General features: G+C 47.3%; 1 protein-coding gene across 1 annotated transcript in view; it reads left to right on the top strand.

Annotated features, from left to right (window-relative positions):
- Positions 1-17,559, top strand: part of LOC145339209 (calcium uniporter protein, mitochondrial-like) — a gene marked incomplete at its 5' end in the record, with an annotated part of 145,929 nt that overhangs the window by 102,047 nt on the left and 26,323 nt on the right.

Genomic DNA, 17,559 nt, shown 5'->3' with positions numbered 1-17,559 from the left:
AAAAGATGGTGAGAACTATATTGGACATGCCAAATTTCCTTAGTCTCCTGAGAAAGTAGAGGCGTTGTGCTCTAATCCTGGAATGAAGCTAAAACCCACAGCCTTCAGACCCAACGGAAAAGCACTATTAACTGCGGCAAGCTTGACGCTCATCCAGGAAAATACTGAGCACTGACTGGAAAGTAATTCTGCTCATGCTCAGTGAGCCGATACTTCAATCTGCATGTTTATATTGCTTCAAACTCAAATTTCTCTGGTGTGGAGCATTAACACAGAGGAAGGGACGGACATAAGGAACATAGAAGCAGGAGTCACTGTCTGTGTGGCGTTTGCATGTTCTCCCTGTGTCTGCATGGATTTCCTCCGGGTGCTCCAGTTTCCTTTACAGTCCAAAAGACGTGCTGGTTAGATGCATTGGCCATGCTAAATTCTCCCTTGGTGTACCCAAACAGGCGCTGGAGTGTGGCAACTAGGAAATTTTCACAGTAACTTCATTGCAGTGTTAATGTAAGCCTACTTGTGACACTAATAAAGAAACTTTCAAACTTTAACTGCAATCATCTGGCTATAAGTCTTGCACTCTCCCCACTCTTTGAGTAAAGAAGTTTTTTCTGAATTCCTGATTGGATTTCTTCCAAAGATGGTCCTTAATTCTGGGCTCGCACACAACTGAATGAAAGGTCATTGATCTGGAACCATTATCCCATTCGCCTCCTGGAGCCTTACCCTCACTCTGCTGAAGGTTTCCAGGATCAATGGCGTGTGTCGCCACTCATTCAATCGATAGAGCGAGATTTTTGAATTAGTGATTTTCTCTTTCATCGAATGCAGAATGGACTCGATCTGAGAGAAATGAGCGTAAGGTACCTCTGTTTGAGCTTCTCAGTTGTAGTTCTGTAAAGGAGACACATGTTCAGCTTCTTTGTAAACTACCTGTATTTCTGTGATCCAACCCCCCAGTGCCATTTATGGTCCCTTTATATATTTTGATTTGATTTATTATTGTCACATGTATTAGCATATATAAAGTATTGTTTCTTTCATGCTATACAGACAAAGCATACTGTTCATAGAGAAGGAAAGGAGAGAGTACAGACTGTAGTGTTACAGTCATAGCTAGGGTGTAGAGAAAGATCAACTTAATGCAAGGTAAGTCCATTCAAAAGTGTGATGGCAGTAGGGAAGAAGCTGTTCTTGAGTTGGTTGGTACGTGACCTCAGATTTTGTATCTTTTTCCCGACAGAAGAAGGTGGAAGAAAGAATATCCGAGGTGTGTGGAGTGCTTAATTACGCTGTCTGCTTTGTCAAGGCAGCGGGAAGTGTAGACAGAGTCAGTGGATGGGAGGCTGATTTACGTGATGGATTGGGTTACGTTCACAACCCTTTGTAGTTTCTCCTTTCAGTGACTTCTATTGAATAATTGGCATCAAAGTAGAACTTAATTAGAAGGTCTGTTAATCCATTCTTAACAACCTCTGGGGCTATTGACTCCTCATAATAAAAGATCAAGAAACTCGGGAAGGATGGGGGCAATGGGACCTTGAGTGCAGTTAAACCGAGACAGCTTTTGTATGATTGTCCAATTCACATCCTTTTGGACATGTTGGTTCGCAGGCAGTTTAGAACTCTCCGTTGGAGTGTGTGACCTGTAAGGTGCTGCGTTTATACAATCTGATACCTTGGGCGATGATTTGAGATTGGTTTCTACAAACATTCACAAGATCGATCAAAGAAGAGAAAAGGATTCATTTTCACCGAATTGTGGCACTCATATTTATTTCAAACTCCCTCGCTATTCATTCTTTGCAGCCCATTGTTAATTGAAGAGGTTCTCACATATCTGCTGTATAGTACAGAGAATTGGAGCAACGGTAGACATCTAAAGTTACTGGGGTTTACAGCCTGACACTTGGTAATTGGAGCCCATTAGTTGAACTTTAGTTACGTTTCTTTGTTAATGGAGACATAGATGGATTTGTCAGTAATGAGGGGGACTGTCCCTAGAGATTCTCTGCACATCCTGTGACGAGGAGCAGTTGCATAATGTCCTTGCTGGAGCATAGCTTGATAAAACTCAATCTTACTCCTCCGCCATCTGTTGTGTGATGTGAAATGCGCCGTGAACTGTGGTATCTGTAAGATTGCAAAGTGCCTAAAAATTTGTGGCGGGGGGTGTTGTGTGACCTTGCTAACTTTGCCTGTTCCTGTGATAGAGACGCCAACTCTGGTTGGAGGTGTCCCTTCATCACATGACCACCAACCACCCACACTCAAGCCACTAACTGTCCATTAACCCTACCCTCGCCCTGCCCAGCCTTCCCAAGCTGATACCTGACCTGCTCCGATATGTTCTGAGCTCAAAATCGATGGAAATTGAGAGGCGCCAGTTTATTTTGATGATCTTTCTCCTGGGTTTTCCTCGCTGCTGTGTCACCTGTAATTCCTGAGAGGAATCCCGGCCTGTCTTGTGAATTAGATGCGTTGGAGGGGAGGGAGGTGAAGGACATTTACCATCTGTTCTGCCTCCCCACAATAGGGTAAAGCTACCCTGCAGAGGGGACATCCGTATTGGGGGAAGCATGGCGCCTCAAAGAAGGTCTGTGCTCGTTGGACTCATTGGCTCCTGATCGACCAATACCACCTTACTAAAACAATTTAAATAAGTTTGCATTTGTGTTCCAATCCCCCCGGGGCCTCACTCCTTCCCAGTCTCTGTTCCAACCTCTGACATCTCTGCGCTCTTCCAATTCTAACTTCCCTCACACCTTTCATCCCACCGCTGTACCTTCAACTGCCAAGGCCCTGAGTGCTGGAACTCCCTCCCTGAAATCCTTCTCGCTCTCTACCCCTCTCTTTTGTCCTGCAAGATGTCCCTTCTAAACCTACTTTGATTGAAGCTTGATTCAAACCCCACCCCCACCGTAGCATATTCTTCAAGTTGGAATGCCCCTCCCCCCATAGTATATTCTTCACATTGGACCCCATTTTCTCTGATTTTATCCATATTTAATGACCTGGGATGATTTTCTACAATAAAGGGACAAGAGATTTAGCAGGGATTTGAGGGAAATCTTTTCCACCCAGTAAGTGGTTAGAATCTGGAACTCAGTGCCTGAAAGGTTGATGGAGGTGGGAACCCGTATAACATTTAAGAAGCATTTAGATGAGTGCTTGAGATGCTATAGCACTCAATGGTATGGACCAAGTGCTGGGAAATGGGATTGGAATAGATAGGGGCTTGATAGTCAGTACAGCCATGATGGGCCAAAGAACCTCTGTCTGTGCTGCACTATGGCAGAGTGGTTAGCAGCGCTGCCTCACAGCACTAGGGACCTGGGTTCAGTTCCCAGCTTGGGTCACTTCTCTGTGTGGAGTCTGCACGTTCTCCCTGTATCTGCATGGGTTTCTTCCAGGTGCTCCAGTTTCCTCCCACAGTCCAAAAATGTGCAGGTTAGATGGATTAGCCGTGTTAAATTGCCCTTAGTGACCCTAGATGTGTAGGTTAGGATTGGCCATGCTAAATTGCCCCTTTGTGTCAGGGGGATTAGCAGGGTAGTGTGGTTATGGGGATAGGACTTGAGTGGGATTGAAAAGGTGGTTCAGTGCAGGCATGATGGGCCGAAGGGCCTGTCTGTCTGCTGTAAAGCTCATTGATTGTAAAGGCCCTATATAAATGCAGGTTTTGGCTTGTGAAGTGTAGTATGTTGAGGGGAGTGTGGCACCCAATGGATTTACCACAGTTATATCATCAGCATGAACTTGTCTGAATGGGGCCATTCACAGCAGAAAGTTTGTTTTTAAAGTTCAGAAAAGCCTTTTTCAACATGTTCCTTTTGCAGTGTGGTTTTTCAGAGGGCTTGCTCCTGGCAGGATTTTTCCATTGAATTCTGCTGCTAACAGTCTGGATAAAGCTTCCCTTTCAGTCACACCGTTTCTTTGCGATGAATCACTGGGGTTCCCTGGTGGCAGTTAAGCTGCCGACCGATTAACTGTGACTATATTTGGCTGGTGTATCCTAGCAACATGCTAAATTCTGCACTCTGGTCTAAGGCGTGTGTACATAGTTGGAGCTGAATGGGACCTTGTCCCAGGCCACGCCTCGCGGCAAATATTCAGGACCTGGATAAATCAGCACGGTGCCAGACTTGGGGCGCTCACAGATGCCACAGTTATTACAACATGGTGGCACAGTGGTTAGCACTGCTGCCTCACAGTGTCAGGGACCCGAGTTCAATTCCAAGATTGTCTGTGCAGAGCCTGCACATTCTGCCCGTGCCTGCGTGGGTTTCCTCCGGGTGCTCCGGTTTCCTCCCACAGTCCGAAAGACGTGCTGGTTAGGCCGTGCTAAATTCTTCCGCAGTGTATCCAAACAGGCGCCGGAGTGTGGCAACTAGGGGATTTTCACAGTAACTTTATTGCAGTGTTAGTGTAAGGCTACTTGTGACTAATAAATGAACTTTACCTTACTAATTGCTGGCCCCTATCACACCATAGCAAGGGGGGGCGCGTGGGGAGTGAGGAGGAACCGTACCCATTTTTGTCATGCTGTACTTGAGCAAGAACCTTGTGCGACTGTACCTTGTTACAGCATGTACAGACAACCTGTACAGACAGTCCCCACCTCCCTGACTGACAAATTAGTGCATGTCTCCATTGAGAAAGAAGTGTACAAAGTTCAACTAATGAGCTCCAATTATCGAATCTCAGACTGAAAAGCCCAGCAGCCTTGTGTGTCCTCCATGGCGCCAATTGTCTGCACTAGGCAACTGCTACAAGATAATCCCTTCAATTAACAACAGGCTGCAGACAATGAACGGCAAGGTGGTTTGAAATGAATATAAGCAGCTGGATGGTGACAGGAGAAGCTTTGCCTCGGTGAAAGGGAATTCTTTTCTCAGCATGGTTGGGTCTGAACCCTTTTGAGTGTTTGTTGACCAGCGTATCCTTGTTGCTAACGACCCCATTTGTTCTTTTGAGTGGTTGTAATTAAAGCTGTTAGTTTGTGATGTTTGAACCATAGGTTCCCTACAGTGCAGAAGGAGGCCATTCAGCCCATCGAGTCTGCACCGACCGCAATCCCACCCAGACCCTATCTCCATAACCCCATGTGTTTACCCTAGATAGACCACAATTTAGCATGGCCAATCCACCTAACCCGCACATCTTTGGACTGTGAGAGGAAACAGGAGCACCCGGAGGAAACCCACGCAGACAAAGGGGTTTCCTCCCGCAGCACAAAGATGTGCAGGTTAGATGGATCAGCCATGCTAGATTGCCCCTTAGTGTCGGGGGGATTGGCTGGGGTAGATGCATGGGGTTATGGAGATGGGGCCTGGGTGGGATTGTGCTCAGTGCAGGCTCGATGGGCTGAATGGCCACCTCCTGCACTATGGGGATTCTATAAACACCCAAGCCAGTTGGGAGAAATAAATAAAGTAGATAAAAGAGGTAGACAATTTTATTCTTAATTTCAAATGATTTTCTACTCATGACTGATGACTGGGATGGGGGGCAGGGTGGGGAGAGCTTCCAGTTGCAATTACTATTGGCCTTTGATTAATTCACCTCATTCACTGGCCAGAATTACTGAGGCAAACGCCAGCTTATGGAGGGAGCAAAACCCAGATGATTGGTTCAGCTTGCAAGATGAGAGGAAGGAAACAGCAAGCATTTATATAGCACCTTACATAGCCACATGGTGCCTCCAATTCATTACTTCCCTGTCGTGTTGGCCTGTAGAGTGGCCAGTCTGTGCGCAGCAAGATTCCACAATAGGCTTGGCCAATATGCTTGATTGGGATTGACTGCGGGAGCTGCTCTCTCCCCCCCACCCTCCTCTTCCACGTCCTTGCAAATGATACTGTTGAGTTTAAATTTACCTGAACGCTTAGCAGGGGGTTTTTGCTTTTAACAACTCTTAGATAGTGAGAGCCTATTGTTGATGAACAGAAAAAAGGTCAGTAATAAAGGATATAGGTTTTTGCTTTGATTTATTATTGTCACGTATTAGCATACAGTGAAAAGCATTGTCTCTTGCGCGCGATACAGACAAAGCATACCATTCATAGAGAAGCAAAGGAAAGAATGTGGTGTTACAGTCATAGTTAGGATGTAGAGAAAGATCAACTTTTTGCAAGGTAGGTCCATTCAAAAGTTTAAAATGATTGATGTAAGGATTAGAGCAGAGTTTGGGGTTTTGGGATGTCCTAAATGCAAGCCTCTCTTTCTTTAAATGCTATGAAGTAATTGCACAAGGTTTAAATGACCATTAGGTCATAAGGCTATGGCCCCAGGTGGCCCCTGTGTAACAAGAGCAGTGTGTTTCTTTTAATAGCAATGACCTGAAGCTCTGATAGCCCGAGAGGGGAGAGCCACCAGCTAATTCCTAAGTGAGGAAGGGACTGAAATAAATCTTCTTCCGACCTCTGAGGAGCTGAGGGAACTTTCTGGAACAATGTGCAGTAAATCTCAAAAATGCTTGAACTTAAGCGGTAGTGTTAAATGGAGCATGGGTTTCACATTCAGAACTGACAGCAGAACCTTGCATGCAAAGACCACCATGAAATGTATTCCTTCAAACACTGGGGTGGCACGATGGCACAGTGGTTAGCACTGCTGCCTCACAGCTCCATGGACCCGGGCTCGATTCCCGGCTTGGGTGACTGTCCGTGAGGAGCCTGCATGTTCTCCCCCCACCGCGTGGGTTTTCTTCGGGTTGTCTGGTTTCCTCCCACAGTCCAAAGATGTGTGGGTTGCGTGCATTGGCCATGCTAAATTGCCCCTTAGTGTCCCAGGATGTGTAGGTAAGAATGGTTAGTGGGGTAAATATGTGGGTTATGGGGTAGGGCCTAAGTGGGATTGTTGTCAATGCAGACTCGATGGGCTGAATCGCCTCCTTCTGTACAGTAGAGTTTCTACTTTTTTCTTTCTACTTCACCCTTGGATGATCGCAGAGACAGTTGGAGACTATGATGAGGGGAATTCCAGATCTTTCTAGATGATTGAGCTGCTTAAGCCTAAAACTCTGGATTTCGCTCCCCAAACCTCTTCACCTCCTCAAAAGAGATTCCGTAAAACCCACCCTCTGACCAAACCTTTGCTCACTTGTCCTAATGTTTTGTGTTGAGTTTTGTTTGTAACGCTTCTGTGGAGCACCTTGGGATGTTTTACTGTGTTTAAGGTGCTGTGTAAGTGCAAGTTGTTGTTGTTGTGGTGGTCTCCTGTAAGGATTGTGATAAACCTTGCGCAGTTACTTCATAGCATTTAAAGAAAGAGGGGCTTGCATTTCTGTGCCACCTTAGGACATCCCAAACCCCGTTACGTTGAAACTCTACAGTACAGAAGGAAGCCATTCGGCCCATTGAGTCCACATGGACAACAATCCCACCTAGGCCTCACCGCTGTAACCTCACTTATTTACCTCGCTAACCTTGCATCTGGAGGCACTAAGGGGCAATTTAACATGGCCAATGCATCTAATCTTCGGACTGTGGGAGGAAACCGGAGCACCCAGAGGAAACCCACACAGACATGGTGAGAATGTACAAACTTCACACAGACAATGACCCAAGATGGGAATGGAACCTGAGTCCCTGGAGCTGTGAGGCAGCAGTGCTAACCACTGTGCCATCGTGCTGCCGTTACAGCTAACAAAGTACTTTTGGCACTGTTGTGATGTAGGAAGTGTGGCAGCTAATTTGTGCACAGCAAACTCTCACAAGCAATATTGTGAAAATCACCTTAATAGTGTATTTTTTTCTGAGGTGTTGATTGAAGGATGCAAACTGACTGGGACCCCAGGGGGAGCTCCCTTGTTCCTCTTTGACCTGAGAGAGCAGAAGGGGACATTGGTTTAATGTCTCAAAACCTGAGGGTGATCCTTCCAACATTATAATCTGAAGACATTGAAAATTCTGAACCAGTTTATCTTACAGGCACTTGCCTGACCCATACGCAAGATGCCATTGAAGTTGGCTGCTCTCCGTTGATTATTGATGAGATATCCCAATGCTGATTTAGCCTGACATTATTCTCCTGCACTGGTGCCAAGGATTGCAGCCGGCTGCCAGATTGAGTGTCAGAATAAATTTCAGGATTTGCTGCTTGATGCCATAATTGCATAATTCCTATTGGAACATTCTGGAAGCGTCGGCGCGTTATAATTCTGAAATACAAAGCCAATGTCTTGACCCTTTGGAGGCCAGAGGGTTCTGGCTGTTTGTTTCCTGGAAGGCCAACTTATTAGCACTTGGCCCGAGAAGGATGTAATGTGGTCTTTACTGCTGGAGGAGTTAAAGACTTAGTGAGCCAGTCCCACACAGATTACTGCAAACAGCAATACAGTCTGCTGAGAGACACCACAGAGCTGGTTACTGAGCTACAAGACATTAAAGATACCAGGAAGAGCAGAAGCCACAAGGGGATACCATTTCCAAATTTTAAATAATTTAAGGGATACAAGTTGCATTAATATAGCACCTTTTAATGCAGTGAAATATCCCACCGAAACATGAACAGACGATATTTGTCACCAACCCATGTTCAGCTACACGACATAGATCACAAGAAGCCTTTCAAAGATTAGGTTTTAAGGAGGTGCCTGAGGTAAAGAGGGACAGATGGGTTTAAGGAAAGAATTTGGGAGCGTCAGGCCCGAGTAACTGAAGGCACAGCCCCCTCTGGTGGAATGAAAATACTCGAGAATGAGCAAGAAGTTGGAGAGATCTCGGAGGAGGAGGAGGAGGAGATCGCAGAGATAACATAAACCCTAAGACATTGTTTAGCGTAACAACAACTGTAACCAGGTGGTGCAGAAATTGGAGAGATGGTGTGGAACCAACCGCTTCAATGTCACATCTCCAGGCAGTGGTTGATAAATGTTGTCCAGGAAATGTGTGGGGGGGGGGTGGGGAGAAAGGGGAGGGTAGTTGGGTGAGAGGAGGGGGAAGAAATTGGTGGAAACAAAGAAAATGGGGAAAATTACAGCACAGGAACAGGCCCTTCAGCCCTCCAAGACTGCACTGACCATGCTGCTGGTCTGAACTAAAACCCCTTACCCTTCAGGGACTATATTCCATCCCATTCACATATTTGTCAAGATGCTCCTTAAAAGTCACTATCGTATCTGCTTCCATTACGTCCCCCGTGAGGGAGTTCCAGGCCCTCACCACCCTGTGTAAAAAAAAAACTTGCCTCGTACATCTCCTTTAAACCTTACCCCTCGCACCTTAAACCTGTGCCCCCTAGTAATTGACTCTTCCACCCTGTGGAAAAAACTTCTGACTATCCACTCTGTCCGTTCCCCTCATAATCTTGTAGACTTCTGTCAGGCCACCCCTCAGCCTCTGTCATTCCAGTGAGAATGAAGCAAGTTTCTCCAACCTCTCCTCGTAGCTAATGCCCTCCGTACCAGGCAACATCTGGGTAAATCTGCTCTGTGGGGTGAGGGGAGGGCAGTAGGACAGCGGGGTGGGGAGAGTGGGGGGGAGGACAGCAGGGGGGGGAGGACAGCGGGGTGGGGAGAGGGGGGGAGGAGGACAGCGGGGTGGGGAGGGGGGGGAGGAGGACAGCGGGGTGGGGAGGGGGGGGAGGAGGACAGCGGGGTGGGGAGGGAGGGGAGGAGGACAGCGGGGTGGGGAGGGAGGGGAGGAGGACAGCGGGGTGGGGAGGGGGGGGAGGAGGACAGCGGGGTGGGGAGGGGGGGGAGGAGGACAGCGGGGTGGGGAGGGGGGGGAGGATAGTGGGGGGGAGGACAGTGGGGTGAAGAGAGGACAGCGGGGTGAAGAGAGGACAGCGGGGGGGGGTGGAGAGGGGTGTCTCGAGGTATTTTTGAAATTTGGAGATGATTTTCAGTCTTGCACAATGCACTGTAACAGAGCACTCGGGGCTTTCCAGAAATAAGGATGCAGAACTCATTTCCTGGAGAGAGTGAGAGAGAATGATGTGCCTGTGAAGGGAGGATTTGTCTGCATCGATATGTATTGTGTAGGGGAATGATCAATGTTCCTTCCTCGGTTCAGATTCCACCCTCTCTGGGGACACGCCGAGCTGTGTGCACTCCGACTGAGGAAACATGATCCTGAATGGTTTGACAGTGTGCTGGGCATTTCCATATTTGGAAGTAAGAAGCACAAATTAGCTCGAGTGTTCTTGGTACTGGTTGGAAGTTGGAAAAGTGGCTGCTGTACAAACAAGTATTCAAAAATAAACCACAGTATTCCGCAGCTAACTGATGGGAACAGCATGCTTTGAGGTCAAGTTTCCTTCTGAAATTACAATTCTGAAATTGTAATTGTGTTGTTGTCTTGGTGATGGTGGAAAACAGTCTGCAGGCATTCTGGTTCCATTGTGTCCTTGTGAAGGATGTCTTATTCTGAGTGTGGGTCATTTTTTTTCTCAAAAAGTATTAACAATCTCAGAATGTGGCTGTTGGTGGCAAATGGAGGTGATGGCCCAGTGGTATTATGGCTAGACTATCAATCCAGAAACTCAGCCAATGTTCAGGGGACCCGGGTTCGAATCCTGCCACGGCAGATGGTGAAATTTGAATTCAATATTTAAAAAGAAATCTGGAATTAAGAATCTGCTGATGACCATGAAACCATTGTCGATTGTCAGAAAAACCCCATCTGGTTCACCATTGTCCTTTAGGGAAGGAAATCTGCCGTCCTTACCTGGTCTGGCCTGCATGTGACTCCAGACCCCGCGGCAGCGCGGTCGACTCTCGACTGCTCTCGGGCAACTATGGATGAGCAATAAATGCTGCTCAGCCCCCAACTCCTATGTTCCATGAAGGAATAAAAAAAAGCCCAGCTTTGATCACCATTCTCTAAGTGGCCTCAAGTTGGTGGTGATAAGCCACCACTTATCTTGAACTGTCAACATGAGGGGGGTGCCCCCACCCCGGGCTGGTGGATGTATTGGGATGGTCCCTCTTATCTATGGATTCTAGGCATGTTCTTACTGAACAGACTGTAATCATATTCTGGCACTTGTTTGACACTTGTTTATCACTATAGCATGTTGCAGAGTGGGCGTGCTGTTCCTGAACGTTCCAGCCCCTATCTCTCTCCCTTTCTCTTTCATTCCTCTTAATACTGATGTCAATGATTCATCATCATCCATGTCATATGTTAGCATATCCGATCTGTTAACCATTTATATATGACATTAGGTAGGCCTTTGACCTAGTGACCATGAAGGGACAGAGATTCTTTCCCAAATCAGGGCACTGTGAGATATTAGACCGTAAGACCATTAGATATAGGAGTTGAATTAGGCCACTCAGTGTATCAAGTCTGCTCCAAAATTCGATCACGGCTGCTGTTTCTCAATCCCATTCTCCTGTCTTTCCCCCATAATCTTTGATCCCCTTGTTAATCAAGAACCTATTTATCTCTGCCTTCAATGACCTGGCCTCCTCTGTGAAAATGCGACAGATTCACCACCCTCTGGCTGAAAAAATTCTTCCTCATCTCAGGTCTAAAGGATTGTCCCTTTACTCTGAGCTTGTGCCCTCGTATCCTAGTCTCTGTTACTAATGGAAACATCCACTCTATCCAGGCCTAGCAGTATCCTGTAAGTTTCAATGAGATTCCCTCTCTCATTCTTCTAAACTCCAATGAGTACAGACCCAGAGTCCTCAAACGCTCCTCGGATGACAAGCTCTTCATTCCAGGGATCATTCTTCTGAACCTCCTCTGGACCATCTCCAAGGCCAGCATATCTTTCTTTAAATTGCTCACAGTACGCCAAATGAGGTCTGAGCAGAGCCTTAGCCTCAGCAGTACACCCCTGGCTTTTGTATTCTGTTGATGGGGCGGGAGCACTTTGGGTGATTTTGGGAGGTGCCAGTGATGTAGGGGGTCCAGCCTTGCAGAAGATGCCAAGCACAATCGCCAGGCTGGGAGGAGTTATCAGCAAAGGCTGGTGAAACGTGGACCTTCCAGCCTAGTAATGAGGCAGCTATAGCTTAACCTCCATGTGGTATTGACCAGGTAGATGGGGAAGATTATTTCATATTAAATTGACAGAAAAAGACCATCTGATACAAATTAATCAGGAGATTCGATTGAGATTGATGTGAGGGAGTTCTTGCACAGTGGATACGTGATTCTTCCTTGTCTAACTTATGAGATTGCCCAATAATGATGCACCCATGTGTGATCTACTCTGTGTATAATAGTAATTGGGGTCGGATGATATATTTTGCAAGGTGATTCAGCTCCCACTGGTTGGAGCTATTGGAATTAAAAGCAGTTCCTCTGGCTTGGTTTTGTCTGTCTCAGTTCCAGCGCAGATGGAGGCTGTGCCCAGTTTCCTTTGCTTGGCAGGTGGACCTTTGTGAATCTTTGGCATTGAACCTTTTGGACCCTGTTTTGATTTGATTTTTAGTCCAAATAAGCAGTTTTTAAGAAAAAGGTGGCAGCATAACACACAACTCACACGAGCTGTATGTGCATGACATGTATAGGACGCTAGCATGTATGCATGTGCGCATATTAGTTACATGAAATCTGCCGCACCGGTCTGTTTCAGTGTTTATGCCAGGGATCTGTTCCCCCACCTCTTCATCTCCTTATTTGTTTATCCAGTTTTCCCCTTAAATGTATCTATGAAATTCCCTTCAACTACTCTCCATGGTAGCCAGTCTCACCTTCTCACCACGTTCTCCAGAGAAAAAGGTATCTCCTGAATTCCCTACAGGGTTTTATTGGATCTTTTATATTTTTTACCTCCTTAGAAGAGTGAGAGGGAACCTCACAGAAACTTATAAAATTCTAACAGGGTTAGGCAGGGGAGTCTTGGGCCCATCGAGTCTGCTCTGCCATTCAATCATGGCTGATATTTTTCTCATTCCCATTCTCCTGCCTTTTCCCCATAACCCCTGATCCCCTTATTAATCAAGAACCGGTCTATCTGTCTTAAAGACACTCAATGACCTGGCCTCCACAGCCTCCTGTGGCAAAGAGTTCCACAGGTTCACCACTCTCTGGCTGAAGAAATTCCTCCTCATCTCTGTTTTAAAGGATCGCCCCTTTCGCCTGAGGTTGTGCTCTCTGGTTCTAGTTTTCCCTACTAGTGAAAACATCCTCTCCACGTCTACTCCATCCGGGCCTTGCAGTATCCTGTAAGTTTCAATAAGATCCCTCCCTCATCCTTCTAAATTCCAATGAGTACAGACCCAGAGTCCTCAACCGTTCCTCACATAACAAGCTCTTCATTCCAGGAATCATTCTTGTGAACCTCCTCTGGACCCTTTCCAAGGCCAGCACATCCGTCCTTAGATAAGGGGGCCAAAACTGCTCTCAATACTCCAAATGTGGTCTGACCAGAGCTTGGTGTCTAAAATAACCCGAGAAGAAATGATGGAGCTGGAAGTGCCCTCAGAAAGAGCTGCTGTTAGGCAGACAGAACATTGATTTTTGATTTTTTTTATACCTGAAATTTCTGAGACAGCAACAGGACATTGAGTTTAATTGATCTCAGGTGGTGTACATGTTTCACGCGAGCCTCCTCCCACATCCCTTCATCTTTTCTCTTCCTTTCTCCTCATGTACTCGGTCTCTCCGCCTTAACCTTTGGTTTCCAGCGATTCTTTGAAGATGTTTTCGGATTCCCATTCCAGCCAACACAGATTAATTTCTCTCTGGTGACTATTCAGGAACCTTTAAATGTAGTTATTATTCAAATCCATTCCCTATAGAGTGCAGATTCATGGCACCAAACACCAGGTTATTGCGAGTGAGTTGGTTTTCACACTATATTGGTGTTGGGTTATTTAATATTTCAAGACAACTCTTGGAGCGATTAAAATTACCTGATCAAATATTAATGCACGCTACAGCTGCTGTTGTTTTCTGAATTCCTTTTCTGTTTTCTTTTCGGTCTCTCACTCCCTCTCCCGCACTCAGTGCCCTTGCACACGCACCTCCACTTCCAGCCCAACTTCTGTCTATCTGTCTGCCTCCCCATCTCTCCCCACTCTCCGATCTCTCCCCACTCTCCAATCTCTCCCCACGCTCCGATCTCTCTTTAAAGAATTCACCTCTCTTGAAGACTGTACCATTCCCCTGCTGAGCTGACTCTTCTACATTTTAAGCCGTCTTCCAGTCCAAATGGTAATGTTGGCAAGAATCTCATTTAGTCTGTCATGATTATTTAATGCCTCCTTATCTTCCCCAAGGGAGAGAAGAATCCAGGCTCGCGGCGATCTGCTTAGTTCAGAGTAATATTCAGAGGCATGAACGCTTTCCAGCCTCATTCCATTAATGATGTGACTGTCTATCGCTGACAAAGTGGGAGTACCCAGGGATGGCAGAGTGGTTAGCACTGCTGCCTCACAGCGCCAGGGACCCGGGTTCGATTCCCGGCTTGGGTCACTGTCTGTACGGAGTTTGCACATTCTCCCCGTGTCTGTGTGTGTTTTCTCCGGTTTCCTCCCACAGTCCAAAGACGTGCGGGTTAGGTGGATTGGCCGTGCTAAATTGCCCTTTAATGTCCAAAGAAGTCTAAGTATTAGCCATGGTACATGTACCGTGGCACAGTGGTTAGCGCTGCGGCCTCACAGCACCAGAGGCCCAGGTTCAGTTCCCTGCTTGGGTCACTGTCTGTGCGGAGTCTGCACGTTCTCCCCGAGCCTGCGTGGGTTTCCTCCGGGTGTTCTGGTTTCCTCCCACAGTCCGAAAGATGTGCTGGTTAGGTGCATTTGCCATGCTAAATTCTCCCTCAATGTACCCGAGCAGGCACCGGTGTGTGGCGACTAGGGAATTTTCACAGTAACTTCATTGCAGTGTTAATGTAAGCCTACTTGTGACCGATTAAATAAACTTGATGTAACTTGGTACATGCAGAGTTAGGGCCTGCACCGGAGAGTCGGTACAGACTTCGATGGGCCACATGGCTTGTTTCTGCACTGAGGGGGCTCTATAATTGGGGTGGGGAACACGGTGAGGCAACCCAGAGCTACTGCTGCACCCAGTAAAACTGGACTTGCCTCCACCAGATACGGGGGAAGGCCATTTGGCCCTCATGAGATGTTCCATTCTCCCTGTCTACTGTATCTCCCTCCCAGAGCATCACAGCTGTTCCTTAAATAAGTCCAGGGTTTTTTTTTTAAACCACCTGCGTCGCAGGAAACAATTCCCATCTGTCTGCACCATTCCGGATTTCAGCAGCAGGCAGCCTGCGGTCCCTCAGCCTCCCATCACTGTTGATTTGGAAGTAATTTCCTGAGCACATGCTTCACTCCTGCCTTTGTATTCTAATCATTCTGCGCATATGTCAGCAACTGCACAAAATATAACTCACTGTGCAGGTGCTGGAAGTGTAGAAATGAACACGCACGCACAACTCTGGCAGTGTCTTTGGAGAGAGAAGCAGAGTTGACACTTAAGGTCAGTGGTTTTCCGTCAGCGCCCCAAATATCTGAGCAAACAATCATTGCAGAGCTGCGACACGCGGGCACCAGCTGGCGGAAGGTGATGGGTGGGTTGGTTGAAGGAGACCTGCTGGAGGACCTTTGCGATCGGGGCACTGCTGTCACTGGAGTGAACTGTGGTGGATCTGCCCGCTGGTGACATCTTGCTGCCTGTTGGCCCCCATGAGACTGGAAGAACTAAGTTGAAGCAAGATGTGTGAGATGTACACGAGCCTCGGGTTTAGAGTTTATGATCATTATTATACTGTGTTTTTTCGAGTGGGTCTGCTGGCCACGTGGAGACTTGTGTTTGATGTTTATGGAGACCACTTGTTTAATGGCCAAATTTGAGGATGTTCCTCCAAGAGCCTGACGCTCCCTCAGTGCTGCTCCTCCAACAGTGTGGCACTCCCTCAGCACTGCTCCTCCAACAGTGTGGCACTCCCTCAGCACTGCCCTTCCAGTGCAGCGTTCCCTCAGCACCATCGCTCTGACATGGCATTTCCACAGCCTTGCCCTTCCAACAGGCAGCAGCCCCTCTGCGCTGTCCCCCCTCGGCAATGCCCCTCCAATGGGGTGGCCCCCCTCCCCACATCGGCGCTGCCCTCCTCAGCTATGCCCCTTTGGGGCAGCACCCCCTCAGCAATGCCCCTCTGGGTGGCACCCCCTCAGCGATTACCTTCTGACAGAGTGGCACACCCTCAGCAATGCCCCTCCAACAGGGAAATGCAGCCTTGGCAATGCCCCTCTGACAGGATGATGCCCCTCTGTCAGAATGGGCAGCCTTGGACTGTGGCAATGGGACAAAGCTTGGAGCTGAGCTGATTGTTTTGTCACCCTGCAGCAGGCAGTCAGGGGCTCCAGTGACACTCTCACTAATTCAGAGCTGGTAGTTGGCCACAATTAATTTAAGTTAAAAACAAGACTTTTCTTCCCGTCATTGTCATATGTTTGACTTTGACAATGTGCGATTGGAGGCACCGGCTGAGCTCTGTGCTGTACATTCAGTGCAGAGCTCATTAACCCCGCACTCTCCCGCAGGCTGTGATTTGCTGCGTTCCATTGCTAATCGATGTGCACAATCAGCACTATTCACAGCAGCTTAATGATGTTTGAAAAAATAATGACCAATGAAAACTCAAACTCCACAGATGTTGAGCTCACTCCCCTCTCGAGCTGCAAGAGCTGCTCAGAATCCCTCACCGGGTCCAAGACCATTGCTGCATAATTAAAAATAACACCTCTCTGCTTCCTCCTCTGTAACCTCTCCCCCTTCCTTGTTATCTTATTGAAACATCTCAGATTCTGTGGTGGGGTGGGAGGGGTGCGCCTTGACAGGGTAGGTGCCGAGTGGATGTTCCTCAAGTTGATTTGGTTTATTATCGTCAGATGTATTGGGCGGCTCGGTGGGCTAGCACTGCCGCCCCACGGTGCCACGGACCAGGTTCGATTCCAGCCTCGGGACACTGTGTGGAGTTTGCACATTCTCCCCGTGTCTGCGTGGGTTTCCTCCATGTACTCCAGTTTCCTCCCACAGTCCAAAGATGTGCTGGTTAGGTTGATTGGCCATGATAAATTGACCCTTAGTGTTGTTGGTATTAGGTAGGGTAAATGTATGGGGTTATGGGGATAGGGCCTGGGTGGAACTGTGGTCGGTGCAGTCTTGCTGGGCCAAATGGCCTCCTCCCCACCCTAGGGATTTTATGATTCTATTGAGATACAGTGAAAAGTATTGTTTCTGTTTCTATACAGACAATGCATATTGTTCATAGAGGAGAAAGAGACTGTGCAGAATGTAGTGTTACAGTTACAGGTAGGATGCAGAGAAAGATCAGCTTAATGAATGCAAGGTCCATTTGAAAGCTGTTCTTGAGTCAGTTGTTACACAATTTCAGACCTTTCGTATCTTTTTCCTGATGGAAAAAAGTGGGAGGGAGTATGCCCGAGGTGCATGAGGTCTTTGGAATTCTCTTAGTCCAGGGAAGATTCAGTCATTGGATCTATTCAAGACTTGAGTTGAATAGATTTTCGTATAATACTGTGGATGCTGGAACCTGAAACAAAAATAGAAAATGCTGGAAAATCTCAGCAGGTCTGACAGTGTCTGTGGAGAGAGAATGAACCAACATTTCAAGTCTGGA

Source organism: Carcharhinus amblyrhynchos, unplaced genomic scaffold (assembly GCF_965287045.1).
Source record: "Carcharhinus amblyrhynchos unplaced genomic scaffold, sCarAmb.v2.hapA chromosome_345, whole genome shotgun sequence".
In the NCBI taxonomy this organism is placed as follows: domain Eukaryota; kingdom Metazoa; phylum Chordata; class Chondrichthyes; order Carcharhiniformes; family Carcharhinidae; genus Carcharhinus; species Carcharhinus amblyrhynchos.
The sequence above is the reverse complement of the archived record's forward strand: the minus strand, read 5'-3'. Positions and strand labels throughout refer to the sequence as shown.